At 46.0% G+C, this 24,212-nt stretch overlaps 1 long non-coding RNA gene and 1 other non-coding gene across 4 annotated transcripts in view; both read right to left on the bottom strand.

Moving 5' to 3' along the window:
* The window catches only part of LOC113887002, a 189,675-nt gene extending 171,682 nt beyond the window's left edge, over positions 1–17,993 (bottom strand). For 2 of the 3 annotated variants that reach the window (XR_003509626.1, XR_003509628.1), the window contains exons 1-2: positions 16,429–16,521; positions 14,881–14,982 (exon numbers count right to left, since the gene is read on the bottom strand). This is a non-coding gene — a long non-coding RNA (uncharacterized LOC113887002). Of the gene's footprint in view, positions 1–14,880; positions 14,983–16,428; positions 16,522–17,240 lie in introns of those variants that run through there. The other variant, XR_003509627.1, reaches the window with a different exon arrangement.
* On the bottom strand, positions 5,731–5,835 carry LOC113888249. Its single transcript, XR_003509889.1, has one exon. It is a non-coding gene; the product is annotated as a U6 spliceosomal RNA (small nuclear RNA).
* Positions 17,994–24,212: the final 6,219 nt, after the last annotated feature.

The raw sequence follows: 24,212 nt of genomic DNA, 5'->3' as shown, positions 1-24,212 counted from the left end.
CACTTATTAAGGCCAAATAAATTGGGGTGTGGTCCTCAATGGTGGCTCAGGGGTAAAGAATCTGTGTAGAATGGAGGACACCCAGGAGATGTGAGTTCTATCCCTGGGTCGGGAAGATCCCCTGGAGAAGGTAATGGCAACCCACTCCGGTATTCTTGCCTAGAGAATCCCATGGACAGAGGAGCCTGGCGGGCTGCAGTCCATGGGGTCGCAAAGAGTCAGACAGGACTGAGGCCACAGAGTGCACCCAAATTGGGGTGTGTGAGTTCATGGCCAGCAGATTTGGTGAGTAACGACAGTGACTTCGCCATCAATGAGTGTTGACCTAGACCCCACCACCAGCACCCACCCTTTGTAGGTAACCACAGCTGAGACCTAACATGAGAGGTGAACATGCCACCATCACATGGCAGTCAGTGACTCATCTCTCCATGACTGAACACCCTCTACAACATCTGCAGACCTGTTCACAGTCTATACTCGGTACGACTTTTCCTCCATTAGACAGAGGGTGATTCCAAATCAGGATTCAACGGGATGCCTGTGCTTAGCTCAAATAATTCACAAGGCTTTTCACTGAGTTCAAGTGCCCACGCTTACCTCACCAGTTCAAATGATTCATAAGGGCTTTCACTGATTCTAAGTGCCCATGCTCACGGCCAGGTTGTATATAATGGTTTTGTGCTTTTCATTTTGCCTAAATAGATGTTTGGAAAAAAAAAAAAAATACCAAAGAAAAAGATCTGCTGTGGTAAATCACGCACCAGAGCCAAGCTGTGCAACTGTGGCCTCCGGCATCAACCCTGCCTCTTCAACCGGCATCAACCCTGCCTCTTCAACCACCATCCTGGTGAGCAAAGACTCCACATTCAAGTTTTGGCCTCATTCAAGGTGTGAGTCCACAAGCAAGAAGCCATGAGTGACGTCAACCCACAGTGAAGTGTTGACGTCAACTCACTGCCAGCCTGTGAAAACTGAGCTCCACTGGGATGTCATTTTTTTTTAATTGGAGGATAATTCCTTTACTGATGTTATTTTTTTTTTTGTCCTTCATCTGTAGGTAGGTCCTAAGCAACTGACTGAGATAACAGCAGGTATTTGTGGGAACAGCATTCCCAGACACCGTGGGCCAGGAAAGCTGACAAGCAAAATTCATCATTACTCGTCCCTAACTCGTGTTTCTCTTTGGAGATTCAGAGCAGTGACCAAACGTCTCTCGATATTCATCTCCACCAAGGTTTCAAGGACATGGCAAGTTCACCCACCCCAGACAGAACTCATGTGCAGCGTGAGCAGGACCGTGCTGACCGTAGCTGCCCACCAGGTAAGATTCCTCACCTTCTTCCTGAGGCTGGGATCCTTCCAACATCCACCGATCCAACCACAGACCTCAGGTGTGCCCTTGAGGAACCCCCTTGCCAACCTCTTCCCAAGACTCAGCTACAGATCCAGACCTACAAAGTTTCCAGATGTGTTCAGTCTCTACTTAGTACGAGCTTTCCTCCATTAGACAGCTCTGTGCAGTTCAGTTCAGTCACTCAGTTGTGTCCGACTCTTTGCAACCCCAAGGACCGCAGCATGCCAGGCTTCCCTGTCCATCACCAACTCCCAAAGTTTGCTCAAACTCACTTCCATGGAGTCGGTGATGCCATCCAACCATCTCATCCTGTTGCCCCCTTGTCCTCCTGCCTTCAGTCTTTCCCAGCATTAGGGTTTCTTTTCCCATGGGTTGGTTCTTTGAATCAGGTGGCCAAAGGATTGGAGCTTCAGCTTCAGTCCATGATTCCAGTTCAGGATTCAACAGAATGCCCTTGCTGAGCTCAAATAATTCACAAACTTGGTTCCCCACCAGCCTGATGAACCAACACGTCAGTTCATCAGGGAAACCTTCTCTGCACACCCAAAACAACACAGGTCTACCAATAGAACTTCTCATGTTTTTAATGAGGTATCTCTGTGAATATTTGTTTAGTATCTGACTTCTGGATGATTTGACAGTTCCCTGAGGGCATGGGTTTTGTTGAAGGGGAACTTCAGGTTCATTCAAGTAGTAAGTGCCTGAAGATGTTTAATGAGAGCTTTTGAATTTTTCTTCATTTTTATCTCGTTAAATTTTTTCTTTCCTATTGAATTTTCTTCGTTTTTATCTCATTAAGTTTTTTTTCCTATTGACAGCTGAAACCGAGAACAGCACCTCCCTGTTTTCTTGCTGATTTTTTTATTCCTCCTCTGGCACCATCCATAAACCATTTTCAATGTGGATTTGAAAGAACTGGACATTGGCTGTGTTCTTCCCCATTTGAATGGGGGGAAAAAAAAAAGACCCTTTCATTCAAACAAAAGCAGACCTTCCATGAACCCATCCGTTTTGCAAACTGTTAACTGTTGTATCTCTCCCAGTAACTTTAAGTGAGAATCACGACGCCATCATCAGACTCTCTGTGTGGAAACTAAAGATGTTAACCCAACTCACAAAAGACCATTAAAAAAAAATATATATATATATATACATATACACATAACAATCAGAATATGCAAACACTGTCATTCAAAGATTCTTCCAAGACTCAGTGCTGTGCCACTGACGCACAACTTGCACATTTTTGAGAATTAAACAGAAAGAAGAAAAATAAAACAGACCCGCGAGCTCCTTGCACCTTTCCAACAATTTCACCACACATATCCCATCGTACTAGGGCTTTTAAACTAGGCGTCCGTCTTCATAAGATTCACCTTAGCAGTTCTGGCGATAACTAGTCTTCAGAGGGAGAAAAATACAAGAAGTCAAAAAACACAAGAACGCTCTCCACGGTGTCCTCGGAGCACGTGGCCAAGTCTTCCCATCTGGCACGTTCCACCCTGACAGTGTTTTTTTCTAAAAGAAGCACAGTAGCATTTCTGTGATGCAACGGGCACAACTGGTTTTAATTGTCACCACCACTCACTGCCATCGGACCTGGCAGGGTGAATCACTTCCACAGGGGAGAAATACGGCTGTCTGGTTCGAATTAATGGTGCACTCACTCTTGTCATATGTCAGCCAACACACATGCGTCCGGCCACGCCACGCTGGTAACAGCAAGCAGACGCTCAAATGTGATCAGCACGTCTAATAATTATCAGCAGAACTGATGGTGAAGCCAAAGCTCCGATACTCTGACCACCTGATGCAAAGAGCCAAAAAGACGGTCTTTTCCGGTCTGTGATGCTGGGAAAGACTGAAGATGGCAGGAGAAGGGGACGACAGAGGATGCGATGGTTGCGTGGCATCACTGACTTGATGGACATGAGTTTGAGCAAACTCCAGGAGATGGTGATGGACAGGGAAGCCTGGTGTGCTGCAGTCCATGGGGTCGCAAAGAGTCGGACATGATTTAGAGACTCAACAACAATATCTAATAATTGCTTAGTCTTTGTACTATAGCAATTTCGTAGAGCAAAGAGTTATTACAAACATATCCAAGCACGTGCATAAATGTACGGCACAAATTCTTCAGATTTGACTTTGATACAATAAAACCTAAATATGACCAACACAATTATGCAATTTCGAGACATTTAAATATTCAGACATTAAAAAATAATTTTTGTAGATTCAATCCTCATCAGCCAGTTTCAGGCAGAAAAATAACACTGACAATGTGTTTTTAAAGACGGCACAGCAATCTGAAAAAGGAAGGTGGTGTGGTTTAATAAAACTTGCCATGTACACTGCCAACTCCTGCACCAGGAATACAGGAACCCCTCAAATACTTGTGGTGGGTCAACCATTATGGGGAAAACCATGACACCCAGTGGCCAAAGATTTTCAATGCTGCATGAATGGCTCTGTGTCCCCTCTTCACTAGTCCTTCATCCACCCATCCACCAACCATCTATCAACTCATCTAGACATCTATACGTAGAATGAAATTCATAATACGGAAATAGGCAATGCATTCGTAAACAATTTTGTATTTTCACACTCGTGCATAAAAAGTATCCTTTTTATCTGAAAAAGTGTGAATGCTAATGTATAGTTTATGCATGTATATACGTTATCTGCATCAATGAAACTCTGTAAGTCTATGTCTATAGTACATACATCCATTGCAAAGAACCCCCTAATCTTCATTCATGATCAGAATTCATTCTGTGCTGGCCCCCTTTTTTTCATTCTTTTGGGGAAAAAACCCTCAGAGGAAAGTGAAATGAATCACTCTGCTTGGTGAACCCATAAAAGCAGCAAACCTTATGTGTGTATGGAACAGAGGAATACATGATAAAAAGGGGGCCTTTGGATGAGTAAATTTATTTTTACATTTGTTGTTGCTCTTGGCCAGTTTCATTCATGAACTATTTTTCCTCTTGCATGTCATTATGCATGTAAACCTAAGAAGGTCTATTAGTAGTTCTTTAGGAAAAGTTCCAGATTCTGAGCTTATCACAAAACTGATCCAGGACTTGCACCGTGTTCCGGAAGCCCCTGAAATTGTGTGTGTGTGTGTGTGTGTGTTGCTCAGTCGTGTCCGACTCTTTGTGACCCACTATGGGATGGTAGGCCACCATGGAATTTTCCAGGCAAGAAAACTGGAGTGGGTTGGCATTCCCTTCTCCAGAAGAATCTTCCCGACCCAGGCATGGAACCCGGGTCTCCTGCATTGCAGGCAGATTCTTTACCATCTGAGCCACCAAGGAAGCACCTGAAATGACATTGTCTTTATTTGAAATCAGGGATACTGATGGACTGGGCTTATTATCATATTGTTGACTATATTCCCTCCACTACACATTCTCTCCCTTATTTATTTTATAACTGGCACTCTGTGCCTCTCACTCCCCTTCACCTAGTTCCCCCATCCTGCCAGCCCTTTGCTTCTGGCAACTATTAGATTGCTTTCTGTATCTGTGAGTCTATTCCTTTTTCTTGTGCCTGTCCACTTGTTCTATCTTTTACATTCCACGTGTAAGTGAAAAAAAACACACTAGTAATTTTTCTCTCCTTTATCTTGCTAAGTAGAACACCTTCCAATTCCACCCACGCTGTGAACATTTCATTCTTTTTATGGCCAAGTAATACTCCATTGAATATATCTACGACATCTTCTGCACCCATTCATCTGTTGATGGGACACTTAGGTGGCCTCCATGTCCAGGCTACTGTTAACTAGCACTGCTAAGAACACTGGGGTACATGTAATTTCTGAAATTAGTGCTTTCACTTTCTGTAGATAAAAACCCATGAGTGAAAATCGAGATCATACAGTACTTCTCTTAATCTTTCTGAGGAACTTCCAAACTGCTTTCCACAGCGGCCGTGCCAATTAACATTTCTACCAACAGGGCTGGAGGGTTCTCTTTTCTCCACATCCTCACCAACACTTATTTTTTTTTGATAGCCATTCTGAGTGGTGTGAGGGGATACTTCATTGGGATTTTGACTTCCATTTTCCTGATAATTAGTAATGTCCAGCCCATTTACATGTGCCTACAGACCACTGGCATGTGGTATTCATACCTTCAGCCCATTTTTTCATAGGACTATTTTATTTTTTTTAATATTGAGTTGTATGAGTTTCCTCCGCTCCCTTGTCTCTCTCTCTCCACACACACACACACACACACACACACACATCTTAAGCCTTTCGAGCGTAACGCTTGCAAATATCTTCTCCCATTCAGTAGGCTGCCTTTTTGTTTTGTTGATGGTTTGCTTAACTGTACAAAACATTTAATTTTAAAAAAATTTTTTAAAATATGGAATGCTTCACAAATTTGCATATCATCTTGCCCAGGGGCCATGCTAATCTTCTCTGTATCACTCCAGTGTTGCATACGTGCTCCTAAAGCAAGCACTGAAAAAGCGTTTTAGCCTGACCTCGTCTCTTCTGTTTATTTTCGCTTTTGTTTCCCTTGCCTGAAGAGACAGATCCAAAAAAGTACCGCTGAGATTCATGTCAAAGAGCATACTGCCTATGTCTTCTACGAGGAGTGTCACAGCTTCAGGTTTCACATGTAAGTCTTTAAGTCACTTTGAGTTAATTTTTGGATATGGTATGAGATAGTGGTCTTTATTGTTGTCTAGTCAGTAGGTTGTCTCTGACTCTTTGCAACCCCACAGACTGTAGCCCGCCAGGCTCCTCTGTCCATGGGATTCTCCAGGCCAGAATACTGGAGTGGGTAGCCATTCCCTTCTCCAGGGGATCTTCCCAACCCAGGGATCGAACCCATGTCTCCTGCACTGAAGGCAGATTCTTTACTATCTGAGCCACCAGGGGTGTTGATTCATTGCGATATGACTCAGCCATCAAATAGAAAGAACTAATGTCATCTACAGCACCATGGATGGGCCTAGAGACTGTCACACCATGTGTCATCCTTTACCATCTGAGCCAACAGGGAAGCCCAAGAACACTGGAGTGGGTAGCCTTTCCCTTCTCCAGGGGATCTTCCCAAGCCAGGAATCGAACCTGCGTCTCCTGCATTGCAGGTGGATTCTTTACCAGCTGAGCTGCCTGGGAAGCCCTCTGGAAGCCCCTAGTGAGGCCCAACAAGTGAACAGATAAAACATACAGTCTTATATCCATACAACAGAATACTACACAGCAATAAACAGGAATTTACAATAGTAATAGATGGTAATAAATAGTAACAAATAGCAATTAACAGTAATAAACAGTAACAAACATTGATCAATAGTAATAAAGAAACAGTAGTAAATAGTAACAAATAGTAACAAACAGTAATAAACATTAACCAATAGCAATAAATAGTAACAAACAGTAACAGATTAATAAACAGTATAAAGAGTAATGTAGAGTAATAAAAAAGGAATGAACTGTTCATACACACAGTGAAATGGATGCATCTCAAAAAAAAATCATGCTGAAGGGGAGAAACTAGACAAAAGATTACACACTGCACGGTCTTATGTAAAACCCCAGGAAATACAAACTATTATATAGTGAGGGATCAAAATACAAACTACGATATATCAGTAGTCTGTGGAGGGAGGAGCAGGAGAGATGAGTTACTGTATAAGGGCCTTAAACAAATCTTTGAAAGTTACAGGGATGTTCATTGCTTTGACTGAGGTGAAGGTTCAAAGGGCGTATCGTGTGTCAAAATGGTTCATGTTACACACTCTTAACATGTACAGTTTAGGGCTTCCCGGTGGCTCAGGTGGTAAAGAATCTGCCTGCAACTCGGGAGACCTGGGTTCGATCCCTGGGTTGGGAAGATCCCCTGCAGAAGGGAAAGGCTGCCCACTCCAGTATTCTGGCCTGGAGAATCCCACGGACTGTACAGTCCATGGGGTCCCAAAGAGTCGGACAAAACTGAGCGACCTTCACTTTCACATGCAGTATATTTTCTGCCAGTTATATCTCAATCCAGTTCTTACAGATAAAAGGATCCAGTGCCACTTAAAAAGAAAAAAAAAGGATCCCCTAGTGAAGACAGAACATTATTCACCGTAGCTTCTGCTGAAATGATGACACCATTAAAGGGCTGTGACGAATCGCTGCTTGAACCAGCCTCTTTCACACCACACCTTCCACCTGAGCATCGTCCACCATGAATTATTCTCATCGGTAGCTCAGAAGCATGCGTAATCTCTGCCCAGCCTCCCTCACTGGACTGATGAGGGCCTCAGGTCATCACAAGGGTTAAACGGCTGGTCCTCGAACAGACCCAAAGTCAACAGTAGTAGGAGGTGACAGAAAGCCTGCATTTCTTTAGCAATTTTACTGGGCTCTCCAGGTCATGTGATGTTTGTATAGAAATTCTAGACTCACACGACAGAAAAAAGAACCAGAGGTCAGCTCGTCAGGTGCCTTGCCTGTAAGCCCCAGGCAGACACAGGATTCCCCAGCTACTCGGGGTCTTCAGTGTCATTCTCCAACCACAGAAAAACAAAATCCAGCAACTTGCCATCCACGTTCAAGGTCAGAGCTCCCAGCAAAATCTAGGTGCCATCTGCTCACAGTTAAAACAGAGTTCAACGAAGGTACAATGACCTCAAGGAAGAGAAAAAAAAAACCTCTGGCAGTCAAGTGGTGATTTTGTTTTCTGCGATTATATTCCTTTGTATGGAAAAGAATTTTCAATGCCAGTGTGATCCAGAATCTTACATCAGCAGTAAGGAGCTAGCTTTTTAAAGACACGATCTTGAATCAATCCTATTGTGTACTAGTTTTGCAATCTGGGACAATACAAGAGGCGTCCTCATGAAGGTCACGTCGTCAAAAATCCAAATTCAGTTACGAATTCCAAAACCACTCAGATTAGTAACTTTTAAAATTCTTGACACAGATAGCCCTTGAAAGAAAGTCACATTTGGTTAGTCATTTTAAAAAGATGAAAAGGAAAACAATGGTAGTTCTGAGGTCAAGTTCCCAGTTAGCTAGAAAAAACAACGGAGGATGCAACGAAAGGTTAAAAATGTCATGTGACATGTGATCCTTGAAGCCAGCCAGCGCTGGAGGACAGTTTCAGATTTTATCTTCTGCGTGCAGAACGGCACTGCTCAAGTTACGAGACAAAGAACCGCATTCGATTACATCGTCTTGCTTTGGCAACTACCTCTGGCCCTATAAAACATGACCTTTTTCCTGACGGTTTGGCCTCTTTCACAACAGAGAACCCAGCACAGATGAGAAGAGAACAGGAAGACCCCTCCAGATCACAACTCGGTTCGAGGGTGTAAATCCAGCACCCAACAGAAATGAGAACGGTGACCTTCACATGCAGTCCACTGACCTTCAGAAACCCACAGCTGACTGTTCACAGGACCCGTCAGCAAAAACAAGCTAATACCATTTACTGAGCCACCAGAGAGGCCCATTCAAAGCCTGGACGTTATCACTGTGATGGGCAACCTGGAATCAAACCAGGTCAGATAAAGGAATGTACTTAGTACTGAGTGAGTGATTGATAGTCGCTGAGTAGTGTCCGACTCTCTGCGACCCCATGGACCGTAGCCCACCAGGCTCCTCTGTCCATGGGATTCTCAAGGCAAGAATACTGGAGTGGGTTGCCATTTCCTTCTCCAGTACTTACTATGGGGTCACATCAAGCAAATTTCATTTCTCTCTAACTCTTGTGAAAATCTGTGAACACTGTGCCGATTACAGCGTCAGTTCCTCGATGGTATTATGTGCCCTCTCTGGATACCGGCCACTGTCCCCTTCTGCCCTGATTCATCTGTCTGTGGTCCTGTCTGTGATGCCCAGAGCTTTGCTCCTTTTTCCATCTTCCTGCTTTTATGAACATCTCCCTTTATGGAACCAAGAAGCCACTAGGGACTCTGCCATCTGGATGTCCCCAAACCACCCACTCCAATAGCCCCCGTCTTTGCTTCAGTCTGCTGGGAAAAGATGGAAGGCGGGAGGAGAAGGGGACGACAGAGGATGAGATGATTGGATGCCAACACCGATGCAACGGACAGGAGTTTGATCAAGCTACGGGGGTGGGTGATGGACAGGGAGGCCTGTCATGCTGCAGTCTGTGGGGTCACAGATCACCGACTTGATGGACTTGACTTTGAGTAAGCTCCGGGAGTGGGTGATGGACAGGGAAACCTGGCGTGCTGCAGTCCATGGGGTCGCAGACAGTCGGACACGAATGGGCAACTGAGCTGAACTGAACTGTCACCATTTGGGATGTCTTCGTCTCAGGCATCTTTGATCAAACATCCCTCTCTCTGGCCATGGGTGGTTCTATTTCTGTAGCCCATGTCCTTCTGCAAACATCTTCCATCTCCAGCCCTCTAGCCTCTTTATCCCCTCACCTACATCATCCAGTCCTCTCCTGTATCTGCAGGTTCCCAGCCCATGCCTTCAACTCCTGCGGCCCATCGTTTTACACACATCTTCCTATGAATGGTCCAATGCTAAGCTGATCTATGTCCCCCAGTATCTGCTTGTGCTCTGTATTTGCTCCTTAGCTATCACACCTCTCTGCTGGGGATGTGTACTACCTTCATTCGACAGATGAGAAAGCTGAGAAAGGTATGTGCCTACAATTACATCAGAGACGGGAGCTGGGTACCCTGGCCAGCGCCCTCATTCGCGCGCTTAGGGCTCCCATTGCTGTCTAGTGAAGAAACATCAGCACATCTACGCTGGTAAATGGGTGAACGGGGTTTCGGGGGTCTGGCTAGCCATGGTTCGCAAGCAGTGGCCGTGTAGCTCATGAAACCAACAAGCAGGGTGGAGGATACAAATTACAGAGCATCCAGCTTGGGGAGAGTAAACCCTCATGGGACTCGCCTTTGCTTCCAGTTTCTTGGACGCTTACTCCATCCTGACATCTCATGCAATTTTTTTCTGAGTCTTTGGATAAGATCCTGCTTTTTTTTTTTTTTTTAATTCCTGAACCTTGAGATCCCATGACTATAGCCCTCATTCTCAGCCAGATTATATCCTTTCCTTTATCAGGGCTTCTGTGGTAACTCAGGTGGTAAATCTGCCTGTGATGCAGGAGACGTGGGTTTCATCCCTGGGTTGGGAAAGATCCCCTGGAGAAGGGCATGGCAACCCACTCGGGTATTCTTGTCTGAAGAATCTGATTGACAGAGGAGCCTGGAGGACTGCCGTCCATGGGGTCGCAAAGAGTCAGACACGACTGAGCACGCATGCATAAAGAGGAAACACAAGTCCTCACGCTGGAACTTCTGAGTGTGAGACTGACATGAGAAGCCTGTGCACTGCCAACGAATAGTAGCCGCTGCTCACCACGACTAGAAAGCACAAGAGTAGCAACAAAGACCCACTTTGGGGGGGCAAAAAAACTAGTAAACTTCTTGTTATAGCCTAGCTTTAGATTTACAGGAAAGCTGCAAGAATGTTACAGAGTCCCCTCACATTTTAAGGTCTTCCATTTACCTGGTACTCTGTCATAACCAATGAACTGATGTCGACAAACTATTATTCACCAACATCTGTATTTTATTTGCCTTTCCTTAGCTTTCCCCTAAATGTCCGTGCATTGCACCAGGATCCTAACCAGGGTATCACATAAACTTTTTAGGGGGTCATAGCTTCTTGGTCTCCTTGAGGCTCTGACGGTTTCTCAGACGTTCCCTGGTTTTGATGACCTTGACAGCTTTGAAGGACGCTGCTGCTGCTAAGTCGCTTCAGTTGTGTCCGACTCTGTGCGACCCCATAGAAGGCAGCCCAGCAGGCTGCCCCGTCCCTGGGATTCTCCAGGCAAGAACACTGGAGTGGGTTGCCATTTCCTTCTCCAATGCATGAAACTGAAAAGTGAAAGTGAAGTCGCTCAGTCATGTCTGACTCTTCGCGACCCCATGGACTGCAGCCTACCAGGCTCCTCCGTCCATGGGATTTTCTAGGCAAGAGTACTGGAGTGGGGTGCCATCGCCTTCTCCGTGAAGGATGCTAGGCAGGTATTTTGTAGAACATCTTTCAATTTCATTTTCCCCAGTGTTTTTCTCACGATTATGCTGAGGTTACAGGCATTTTGGAGAAAGACCCCAGAGGTAAAGTGGCCTTCTCACACACATCATATCAAGGTCACATGCTGTCAGTAAGACATAACCCAGTTGATACCGACCTTGATCACTGGGTTAACCAAGCGTTTCAGGTTTCCCCACTGCAAAATTACTCATCACCTTTTACTTCTGAGGAATATTTTTAAGCATAAAAGATTCAGGTATTTAGCTTCAGAGTATCTACATCACCATCAGATGTGGTCACACCTACAGGCGTGTGTGACTGGTCCTTTGCAGAAGATCACCTTGATTCTGTACAGAGACAGACAGGCAACGGTGAGAGGGGTAGGGACACAGAGAGGACCCAGTGCTCCAACGAACAGGGGCTTTCAAGGGACCCAGAGAACACAAGCATCTGAATGCGGAAATGGGAACCTGAGCAGACAGACAGGACAACATGCTCATTATCTGGGAAGCAAGTTCGGTTGCTGCCACACAAAGACTCGAAACACACCTGATAAGCTAGATGTTTGCGTCTCTCCTGGAACACCCCAGAGATACGGCTGGGTGGTTAAGGGCTGGAAGGATAACTTTGCAGTCCTCCACACGTGACCCCATAACCTGGTGTATTTGTCTTAATATCTGTGAGTTAAGGTCATCTGGACCACCATTTGTCAATGGGAAGGAAAGAAGAATGGGAGTGATCTGTCCTTCTTTCTCAAGAACCAGGGGAAGAAACTGTTCACGTGGTTACCATTCTATACCACTCACTTGAGCTTAGTTAACACTGGGCCGAAGACCAAGCTACGCGGTAAGTGGGCAGTGTATGAATAGGATCTACCTGGATGCCTGTCTGCTCGCTAAGACTAGCTGAGGTTTATGTGGATAAAGTATCTAGAAGAGAATGGATCAGGGGAGAATAAACTGATTTAAAAGGAGCAGGTCTTCCTGGAGAAGGAAATGGCAACCCACTCCAGTATTCTTGCCTGGAGAATCCCACGGACAGAGGAATCTGGCGGGCTATATTCTGTGGGGGTCACAAAGAGTCGGACAGGACTGAGTGACTCACAATGAGATATTTGTATTCTTCATTTATGTAATATGTACTAAAATTATACTGCAAGAGAACAGTTAATAATATGGGGAAATGTTCATGCTATTTTGTTGAGTAAATAGAAAATAGTGAAGCGTATTAGAAAATAATATCAAGTGTGTTAATCTAATTTGGCTTAAAATAAAAAAATACATACATGCACAGAAAAAAACTGAAAAGCTATCTATCAAAATGTTGATAGACAATTTCTCTGTGCCTCGGTTTCTTTGGTTTAAAAGTGAGGATAAAGAGAGGACTTATTTCATGGGGTTGTGATAAAGACTAAATAAAATAATAGTTATTAAAAAAAAAAAGGAGCAGGTCTTTAACTCCATATCTGGAGTCAGGTGGCTTGCCATTTCTTCAAAGAGAAAGATGGTATCTGCAGCAAAGCGGCAAATCCCACGGGCGTCCTATTCGGTTGACTCAACACGCTTCTCCAAGTCGGCTTAAACAAGTCAGTCCAACGGAACTGAGACAGAAAACAAAGCGCCTGAAATCCTCCAGCTTGGGTGGTGGCCCTAGTCTCTGTTACTCTCCCCAGAACTGCAACATCAGCTTTGGGTTTCCGTATTTCAGTAATTAGGAAACCAGTTCTCCAGGCTCTGATTCTTTCTACCATACGAATCTTCGCTCCGCGGATCATTGAGGCACAGGTGGAGCTTCTCGCAGTTGCCTCTTGTTTTTCTTCCAACCGTGCACTCAGGTCTCGGGGAAATAAGCTCACTGCCCCCCAACGGCCCCCAGTTCTATGTTCATCCGACTCGCAGAATCTCCCACTCTGACTGAGGGGAAGCATTTGGACCCTGGGACCCAGCAGTCAGAATCAGCTCCGAGGCAGTATCAGGCACAACCTGAGGTGCAAGACAGGAGATACTTGTGCCGTTTCCGGCACGCAGGGAAGGACCACCAGCCCTCCGGAGGAAGGGCGGAGGGAGACCGCCGTTCACACCTGAACATCGTCTCGGTTACCTGATCTCCGCGGCACAGCTCCTCTCGTCATGCGGCGGTCTCGGGGTTCACTGAGAAAACGAGACTACTGCTACGCTCAAGCTAGCTTCTGGTTACCAGTCCTACTGCGGCTTCCTGGGCACAGGTCAGGTAGGACAGTAGCAAGATTGAGAAACTCTCCAACACGGAGAAAACAGAGGATGAGATGGACGGTAAGTAATGCACGGACCCGACAGGGCGCCTGACAACAGCTACGAACACAGAAGATCCACAGACCTTGCCTGGACGCCCTTTATACCCACCAGCGTCGATGCTCTACTCGAGCTCAGCAAAATCAGCTCTGTGCGATCCAGCTTAAGGGACTGAATTTAAGAACCCGTCACTGACAGCAGCCTGATAACAGATTCCAGTGATAAAACATAGTTATGCCTGAGCCTGCTGCATTAAGGATGAATATAGAATACTTCTGCAGGAGCAATCGTACATACCAGCACTAATTCTGCATGCTCTGAGCATTTTGGAGTGGTTTTTTTTTTATAGGCATTCACAGTCAAACTACATAAATTCAGTGTTTCATCACTGACTCATCTAAATGAGAAATGGGGAAAACATACAGGAAAACACATTCATAATTTTCTGACTTATAGACAAGGTAAAATGAATGACAACCGTTTCAAGACCCAAAATAAACTTTTTGATTTCAAAACTAAGATTACAACTGAAATAAATCTTACAGGATAAATTAACACAGCCTTAAATTTCAGAGGCGTCCAAAACAAACTCGCATGGCTCGATAATTTGCTGAATTTACTGAAGCAGTGTTCTGGATACCTTGAAAACATTTCACCTTATTCTGAGCCTAATTAGAAATAACTTGATTGACTCTCTCTTTCGGTGATGAGAAATGAGGAGGGTTTTCTTTCCTCTGTCATACAGGAAACATCGTTTTTATTAAGGTCACAACCATGTGTCCTCTGGGCATACAGGGCAAAATCATCAAACGCCACCTCTGCCTTTCCTGACGTGAGTGGCACGTGGACGTTCAGTTTAGCTTTAAGATCTACTCCGACACGGGCAGAATGTTAAGCATTTCATTACTATACATGTGCACCATTCTAATGTTTAAATTTGTTTCTTTGTAATAACAAAGGTGCAACACAACAGCTAGCCAAGTAGATGCCGAGTCAGTGTTCAAGGTGGATGAATTACACGCACAGTCTGCTTAATGAGGCACAGGAATGACTGAGCAGAGAGACCAAGGAACTGGTGATGGTTATGTGGAACCACTCAAGGCTGTGAGGGAAGGTGCCCTCGAATAAGCAGTCTGCACACTGTGATTAAACAAAAAAGGGCGTGAACGCATCAGGTCAACAGGCGCACATCCAGAGCGGGGAGGAACGCTTACCTTACGGGTGTCCTTGGAGCTTCTGATGGACCCGCACCACTCAACGTGACGGAAGCCAAAGCCGCCTCTTTCTGCAGGTCGCTGGGGCTGGGTTTCCCTCTCCTGAAAGCAGAGGTTTCCTGATCAGAATACCGCTCCCTCAGCATGCTGAACCAACCCCTTTGCTGTGGATAGGTCTGATACAATTTCCAGCCCACTAGTATGTGGTGGCAACAAAGTTGTGTTTACACGTACAGCTGTTTTGACAGACAAGTGCAATTGTGGTTGGGACGTCGTCATGCACGCCCACAGTTAAGGCAGAGGAACGTGTGAGGTGCCAGCGGGTCTGGCAGGGGCCCTTGAGACTACACACACAGCCGGGGGTTGAGAGGACTGTCCCAGAGTGTTCCACCTGGGCAAGGTGCCTCTATGCTTATCTAAATGGCCTCTGCAAATCCTAGGGCATTTAGCTCCAGACTGGGCAAGGCGCCACTTTGCCAGCAGTGGGTGGAAAACCATGCTTCCCAGGTGGAGTTAGTGCTAAAGAACCCGCCTGTCGATGCAGGAGATGTAAGAGACGCAGGTTCGATCCCCAGGTCGGGAAGATTCCCCTGGAAGAAGAAATGGCAACCCACTCCAGTGTTCCTGCCTGGAGAGTCCCATGGACAGAGGAGCCTGGTGGGCTACAGTCCACAGGGTCTCAGAGTCAGACACGACTGAAGTGACTTAGCACACACAGACTCAGAATGGAGATAATGTCCCCCCCAAACACTGGAACCTTCACTTTCCGGGGAATGGTTTCCAGCAACAAGCTGTTGTCAATGTGTCCCCATCACTGGAGCCAACATGTGGCTCTCGGTTCACCAGGCCAACTCTTCAGAGAATCAACTCGTAGAAAGGTTCACCTCAACCATTCCTTTCATCACCCCCTTGCCTGGAACGATCATCTAGTGTCGGAGCGTGTTATCTCTTTATTGCCTTATTAAGAGATGAAACCTCCGGTACTTTGGCCACCTCATGCAAAGAGTTGACTCATAGGAAAAGACTCTGATGCTGGGAGGGATTGGGGGCAGGAGGAGAAGGGGACGACAGAGGATGAGATGGCTGGATGGCATCACTGACTTGATGGACCTGAGTCTGAGTGAACTCCGGGAGTTGGTGATGGACAGGGAGCCCTGGTGTGCTGCAATTCATGGGGTCGCAAAGAGTCGGACACGACTGAGCGACTGGACTGAACTGAACTGATCCTGTACTCTCACTGCCTTGTGAGATGATTATTGTAATTTCCGCCGTGAACCTGTGCTAAATGATTGGTCAAGATGACCTCAGTGTCTAACCAAAATTTGCTGCTCCAAGAAAACACCCTTGTGAAGAGCATGGTTTCCGTTTATGATGCATGAATGTTTGCTGTCTCTAAAAAAGGACTTGGGGGGAAATCTTTTTCTCCGCCCCCCCCAATCTAGGAAGAAAATCCCTAGATAGGGGCAACGAGAACAAGAAATGATGGGAATGTTTTGCCATGAATTTCATGGTGCAATAGCCCACGACACTGATGACACTGATACTTACTGATAGAAAACTCACTAAAGGTTTTAAGAATAACTCTTCAGGAGAAGGAAATGGCAACCCACTCCAGTGTTCTTGTCTGGAGAATCTCAGGGACGGGGGAGTCTGGTGGGCTGCCATCTATGGGGTCGCACAGAGTTGGACACGACTGAAGCAACTTAGCAGCAGCAGCAGACTCATTCATTGGAGAAGGCAATGGCACACCACTCCAGTACTCTTGCCTGGAGAGTCCCATGGATGGAGGCGCCTGGTGGGCTGCAGTCCACCGGGCCGTGAAGAGTTGGACACGACTGAGCGACTTCCCTTTCCCTTTCCCTTCAGGTTTTGACCTCTTTCAGAAATAAAACACGAACGTTACAAGTCCACACATCTCCTTCTGTTTAATTAGGAAAGACGCCCTTGGATATTAGTTTAGAGATACAAAGAACCACTGGCTTCTTTCAACTTGTCCTGGCTTATATTATGACATCAAATTGCATGTAATTGCCCCTGCATGTGTCTGCGAAGGACTCCTATAAAGAAACCCGAATTTAGTAACTGCATGATACTATCTGTTTAATTGAGTGTATCAGTAACTTTCAATCTATAGTTCCCAGATAGCACTGGAAAGGAAGAGGGGGAAAAAAAAATCACTGACTTTGTTATTTCCTCAGGCAGCAAAGAGATGAGTGGTATCTGGCCTCTCTGAGCCCTATTGATAAATCAGTGTCTGCATTTTGAACTGTTGCATTTTAAACACCACCGGCTTGTAAGCTGGCACTCAGTGCTTTTCTTTTGTAAAGTTTTGCAGAGTTGTATCCTCTACGCTGACTCACAGTTTCTACATGTAGAATCTGGCTTCATGGAATAACTCTCCTGTATGCACTTTGATGTAACACTGTTGTGGAATCCGGATTAGAAAAGACGGCAGAGGGACTTCACTGGTCCTCTTGCGGTTAAGAATCAGCCTGGGCTCCTGTGTCCATTCTCTGAAATAAGAGAAGCCACCCTGTGAGAATCCCAAACCCTGCAACCAGAGTAGACCATGCACAGAAACGAAGACCCTGCACAGCCAAAAATTAAAGAAAGGTAAGAAAATGGAAAAGAAAAGGGGGTATGATCTCCTGGAGAGACAAGACCCCCGAGAGAGGCTCCCTGCCCTTGTGGTGACCACGTTCACCCAGGGTCCTCCGTCTGCAGGGGAGCAGGGAGCTGGCAGAGAAGACCAAGGGGCACGTGGCCCGGGCCATCCCTTGAGGGGCCAGCACGCGGCCCTACCGTGAGCCCCACCACAATCTCCTGAGTGTGCTGACGCCCCCAACAAGCAAGGGTCTGCTCCCTCAGGCGGCAACCCCGGGTTCACAGCCCAGACCTCAGCACAAGGCAGATGCCTCCTCTGCATCTCCTGAAGCACGGGTAAGTGTTTCCATTCCTAACACCCACCACTGGGATACTTTCTTTCTTTTTTTTTTTCATTTAAACATAGAGTATCTACAGTTCTTTTTACTCCCGTTCCCTTTGTTCTGTTGATTGAAAATGACAGCATTTCTTAATCCCTTAAAAGTGAAAGTATTAGTCACACAGTCATGTCAGACTCTTTTCGACCCCATGGACTGTAGCCCACCAGGCTCCTCCGTCCATGGGATTCTCCAGGCCAGAATGCTGGAGTGGGTTGTCATTTCCTTCTCCAGTGGATCTTCCTGACCCAGGCACCCAATCCAGGTCTCCCACATTGCAGGCAGATTCTTTACCCTCTGAGCCACCAAGGAAGCCCCTCTAATAAACTGAAGTGTTACTCAGCCGTGTCCCTCTCTTTGCAACCCCCATGCACTGTAGCCCCCCAGGCTCCTCTGTCCATGGGATTCTCCAGGCAAGAATACTAGAGTGGGATGCCATGCCCTCCTCCAGGGGATCTTCCCAACCCAGGGATCAAACCCTTATCTCTAACGTCTCCCACACTGGCAGGCGAGTTCTTTACCACTGGCACTACCTAGGAAGACCCTTGATTCCTTAGACCTTTATTAATCAATTATCTATTGAATATTGATAGGTTAGTAAAACAAAGGCCGTTATGAATTTCACTGAGCTAACCAATGCATTTTTCTTATGGAAATGTTTGTCTGAAGCCATGTTAATGTACTATGCATTCACCCTAGACTCTGTCTTCAAGTCGGTTCCGCCTAAAGGCTCAGAACCGCCTTGACAAACCAGTATGTTATATTCATACATTGTCCTCTTAATCCATGTTAATGAAACTATTTATTTGTATGGAAATCTGCCTTTCTTCAAGATTCATGTCAATCGTTCTATGGCCAGGATGACTCACCTGGTGGCAATCTCTGAGTTTTGAGACATTTCCTTCCTCTGATTAGCAGACTGCTAGTGTTCTTGCCTGGAGAATCCCAGGGACAGGGGAGCCTGGTGGGCTACCGTCTATGGGGTCTCACAGAATCGGACACGACTGAACCAACTTAGCAGCAGCAGCAGTAGCTATCCAACATCCGGCTAAAGACTAGCAGGAGGGCTCTCTTTCCACCCCCTTCTGGTGTCTATGTCAGAAGCTTTCTCTATCTCTTTTATGCTTTAATAAAACTCTATGACACAAAAGCTCTGAGTGATCAAGCCCCGTCTCTGGCCCCGGATAGAATTCTTCTCCTCCTGAGGCCAAGAATCCCAGCATCTTCGGAGGTTCAGCAACAACCTTTCACACCTAAGCAGGAAAGGGCAGAGTCGAGATTCAGGCTGCTTGATTGGTCATGCCTCCATGGCCCTCGCTGCCACAGGGGCTGTTCCGTCTGCAGGGAGACCAACCGGCACAGCCACTGACAACCACAGTCCCTAAGCCATGAGACCCCTTTTCCCAATTCCTCTTAAGAAGGGTTGTGGACAAGGCTGTCAGGCCAAATGAACCTGGTTACTATGACAGTCATTACTCTCCAAAAATGGGGCCGCGTGCTCCAAAAAGACATCGAGAACAATTTAAGAAAAATAGATCCGGAGACGGAGGGATGAACTGAAAGGGTAATATTTCAACATACAGTGTATTCTTGACCATCTGAGCCACCAGGGAGCCCCACGTGAAATAGACAGCCAGTGAGAATTTGTGGTATGACGTAGTGCTGCAGCCACACGTTCCGGGAAACAGACTCACTCCGAAGGACAATGCAGATCGTGGAGTGCAGTTGAAACCTTATATACCCTAAGTGTACGTGCCCAAACCCACCTCCCCAAATTCCCTGAAACTAGTCTGAACAAAGGAAAAGAAAGATACAATCAAAGTTAACCTGTGATTCATATGCCTTATGCCTAGGTAGTTACCAGTGGACAATTATCAATAGGCCTGTGGTCATACCCCAATAAGCAGAATAGAATGTATGATTCCATTACATTTTTTTTTTTTAGTTTGGGTATTTTTTAGTTGACGGAGAGTCTAGGCACTACTTCTGGGGCTCTTCCTTCCGGGGGGTCTGGTTTTCCAGTTTGTAAGTCATTTCCATAGACACTGGGCATAGAACTCAAAGCCCACACTCCGGTCCAAGAAAACAGAAGTATTACTTTCAAGATGGAGCTTGTTCTGTCTGTCTCCTCCTTCAGTAAGGAGGAGGAACATATAGCCAATTCTTGACCGTCTGACCCACCAGGGAACTCCAGATAAAACAGATACCCAGTGAGAATTTGCTGTACGAGGTAGGGAACTCAGCCTGGTGCTCTGTGAGAACCTAGAGGGGTGGGACGGGGTGGCAGGGGGGTTAAGGAGGGAAGGGACATATGTATACCTGTGACTGACTCATGTGGATGTATGGCAGAAACCAACACAAAATTATAAAGCAATTATCCTTCAATTACAGAAGGAAAAAACCCATATGATGCCGTCATCTGTTGCCTCACCCATCTTCTCCTGGAGCAGGGCAACACTGACACATGGAAGTGAGCTGCACCTTGTCTTTAATGTACTGACAGGTTCCTCCACAGTCAGGTTTTCAGGGAGGACAGAGGGACCATCTTTGGAAGGTTATTAGTGTTAGCTGTCTGCTAACAGCAGAGGCATCAGAAGAAATGTGAGTGTTTTCTTTTACCATCTCAGACGCTAGGACCTCGGAGACATCTCTTAAGTGTGTGGATCCACCTAGACACTTGGTCTGCCTGGCATGTTCTATTAAAAGTTTTCTTATGCATCAGGCTTCCCTGGTGGCTCAGAGGTTAAAGCGTCTGCCTGCAATGCAGGAGACCTGGGTTCAATCCCTGAGTCGGGAAGATCCCCTGGAGAAGGAAATGACAACCCACTCCAGTATTCTTGCCTGGAGAATCCCATGGACAGAGGAGCCTGGTGGGCTACAGTCCATAGGGTCGCAAAGAGTGGGACACGACTGAGCCACTTCACTTTCTTTTCTTTTCTTCTTTCTTATGCATCAGTGAAGCACTCGAGACTTCAAAGGCCACTTCGACAGTGGTTGACGTGAGTCAGAAATCTTCTGCGTTCACACGTCACAAGTCATGAACCTGTAAGAGCTTGCTGGGGTTTTCCTCAATTCCTATGACTCAGAGAAAGTGTGTGTAACAAGCTCTTTTTGAAGAGCCCTTCACAATGCTTGCTCAAGTTTTTAAAATGGCTTTCAGACAGATCTCGTTTGGTGTTCCACTAAGACTCCCCTCCTGGGGCTTCCCTGGTGGTGCAGTGGTTAAGAATCCACCTGCCAATGCAAGGCGCACGGGTTCGATCCCTGGTCAGGGAGGACTCCTCGTGGCTTGGAATGCCTAAGCCCGTGCACCTCGACGCCCAGGCCCACTTGCTGCGACTACTGAAGCCCGTGTGCCTAGACCCCGTGCTCTGCAACAAGAGAAGGTGAAGCACGCTCAGCTGGGTCCGACTCTTTGCAACCCCATGGACTGCACAGTCCGTGGAATTCTCCACAATACAGGAGTGGGTAGCCTTTCCCTTCTCCAGGGCATCTTCCCAACCCAAGGATGGAACCCAGGTCTCCCACATTGCAGGCGGATTGATTCTTTACCAGCTGAGCCACCAGAAGAGCAACCAGAGAAGTGAGCACAATGAGAAACCTATAACAAAGCACAGCCCCCACTCTCAGCAGGCAGACAAAGCCTGCGTGCAGAAGTGAAAACCCAGCACAGCAAAAAAAAAAAAAAAACTAAATGAATACATTTTTTAGTAAAGAATCCCCTCCTTACTCTGATCAACCTTATGTGGCAGCCAGGATGGGACAGGACTTTGCAGGAGAATGGATACATGTGTATGTATGGCTGAGTGTGTTTTCCTGAAACTATCACAATATTGTTAATCAGTTATACTCCAATAGAAAAGTAAAAAAGTTTAAAGTAGGAAAAAAAAATTAAAAAATTAAATTAAACATCTCTTGCAAAAAAAAATTGAAAAAAAAAAAAAAGAATCCCCTCCTTAATTTTAAGACCTATTTTTTTCCTTAACCTGTTCACAGTTGAACCTAACTTAGACTGATAACAACAAAGGATTACACTAAGATATGTTTCATGCCCATTTAGCTGAAATAAAAGTCAAGGAAATCCTTCTGTATTTTGGAGACAATTATAATGACTGAAGTCAAACAGTCTTTGCGATTCAGTCTTTCTGTTCTAAAATCAATAGGAAGTTTTATAAATTTATATTTTCAGTGATAGTCAGGAATGCCAAACTTTCTACAAGATTCTAAGTGATTATGGACAAAAATGTAATTATAGCCTGGTAGCCTGTAACATGGGCCGGATTCATTGAACTTTCCATTCTGCGGGTGCTCCTGTTTAATCAGTAACTCCTGGCCTGGCCTCATCTGTCTGCCAGGCTTAACTGGTTGAAGGGAATTGAAATCAATGAAAACTAAAGTATCCTTCTGCTTGGAAAAAGCTAGATCCTTGATTTCACTTTAAACTCATATTAAAATTAATTTTTGAAAAAATAGGTGCAGACATCACAATCACCTTTTTGCAACCTCTAGTCAACCATAAAACCACAGAATTGAAGTATATATGTTGTTTAAATGCAAAGCAAATCTCATTTTTTTTTTTTAAACAAGTTATTACCACGGAAAGGTTCCATTCCCTGCAGCGCCAGGCCTGAGGCGCTCTATTTCATCAGATGAGCAGAAAGCTAATTAGAATATTCTACATGTTTAACCAAATTTAAGACAGAACTGGAAAATGCGGGAAAGTATTTTAACAAAATCTCTTTTCTTGGAGCCTGGAGTACCAGTCAATATTTACCACTGACGCTGTTCTTATTCTGCTATTTACTTTAGTTACACGTTTACAGAAATCTATGAAATAACAACCAAAATGCTTTCCAAAACTTAACTCTGTAAACCTCCAGAGTGGGATGCCTATCCTTTGGAATACACACCACCTCCTAATTTTTTTTTTTCTTTCCTCCCTTTTGGCCAGAAATAATTTGAGAACTTACCCACACAGTCTTTAGAACATTCTGAAAAGGAAGACAGCCCAGATATGTCTGCACTTTAAAGACTTAAAAAAAACAACTGGGGAAGCTGAGAGTTTTCCTGGGAAGGATGGTCATTAGGAGATGAAACGGGGACCCTGTGTTGCCACGGAAGTGGGTGGGCTCAGAGGCTCCGAAGTGCTGATTTCGTGAGCTTAGGCTGCTGTAACAAAATACCACAGGCCAGGGGAATTAATGGGACCGTCCCTGGCAGCTCAGCGGTAAAGAATCCGCCAGCCAATGCAGGAGACTCGGGTTCAATCCCTGGGTCGGTAATATCCCCTGGAGGAGGGCATGGCAACCCACTCCACTACTCTTGCCCGGAGAACCCCATGGACAGAGGAGCCTACCGGACCACAGTCCATGGGGTCACAAAGAGTTGGACACGACTGAGTCGACTTAGCACGCACAGGGGCTTAAATAGCAGAAATTTCTTTCTCACAGGTCTGTAGGCTGACGAGGCCAAGGCTGACTCCCTCATCTCTGTTTTCCTCTTCCTACAACAAGACTAACCCTACCATAAGGGTTATGCTATGACAGCATCGAACCCTGCTGCTGCTGCTGCTAAGTCACTTCAGTCGTGTCCGACTCTTCGAGACCCTATAGAGGGCAGCCTACCAGGCTCCCCCGTCCCTGGGATTCTCCAGGCAAGAACACTGGAGTGGGTTGCCATTTCCTTCTCCAATAGATGAAAGTGAAAAGTGAAAGTGAAGTCGCTCAGTCGTGTCCGACCCTCAGCGACCCCATGGACTGCAGCCCACCAAGCTCCTCCGTCCATGGGATTTTCCAGGCAAGAGTACTGGAGTGGGGTGCCATTGCCTTCTCCTGCATCGAACCCTAGCCACCTCCAAATCCCACCTTGTTGGAGGTTGGGGCTTCCACATATAAACTTGGGGGACACAGCTCAGTCCCTGGCAGCACCGTAGCCCCCAACCCCAATTCCCAGTTAGATAACATGGTCCTAAGAGATGAGAGAAGCGTGCCAAGCATACACTATGCTCAGCGGCTTTGAACCACAGACCACAGCAGCCATGGTCCTCCCCCTTCGTGGACAAGCGTCGTGGCCACAGGGGTGGGGAAGCAAAGCTGGCACCTTCAGGACTGGGTCCTACCTCGGAGAAAGGTTGCATCAAGAGAGTGGGACCAGCACCCAGATGTGGAAGAGAGGGAAAGTGCAAAGGAAGGAAATGACTGCCTGGTGGTGATAATACCCTTTCTGATGCAAACTGAACTGATACAAACACGGAAGAAGAAAGAGCTCCAGTGGAGTGCACAGACAACGAGAGGCCTGCTCAGTTCAGTTCAGTTCAGTCGATCAGTCGTGTCCGTCTCTTTGCGACTCAAG

The sequence above is a fragment of the Bos indicus x Bos taurus genome, chromosome X, assembly GCF_003369695.1.
Source record: "Bos indicus x Bos taurus breed Angus x Brahman F1 hybrid chromosome X, Bos_hybrid_MaternalHap_v2.0, whole genome shotgun sequence".
Classification (NCBI taxonomy): Eukaryota; Metazoa; Chordata; class Mammalia; order Artiodactyla; family Bovidae; genus Bos; species Bos indicus x Bos taurus.
Note: the sequence above shows the minus strand (reverse complement) of the source record. Positions and strands in the feature narration are given on the sequence as shown.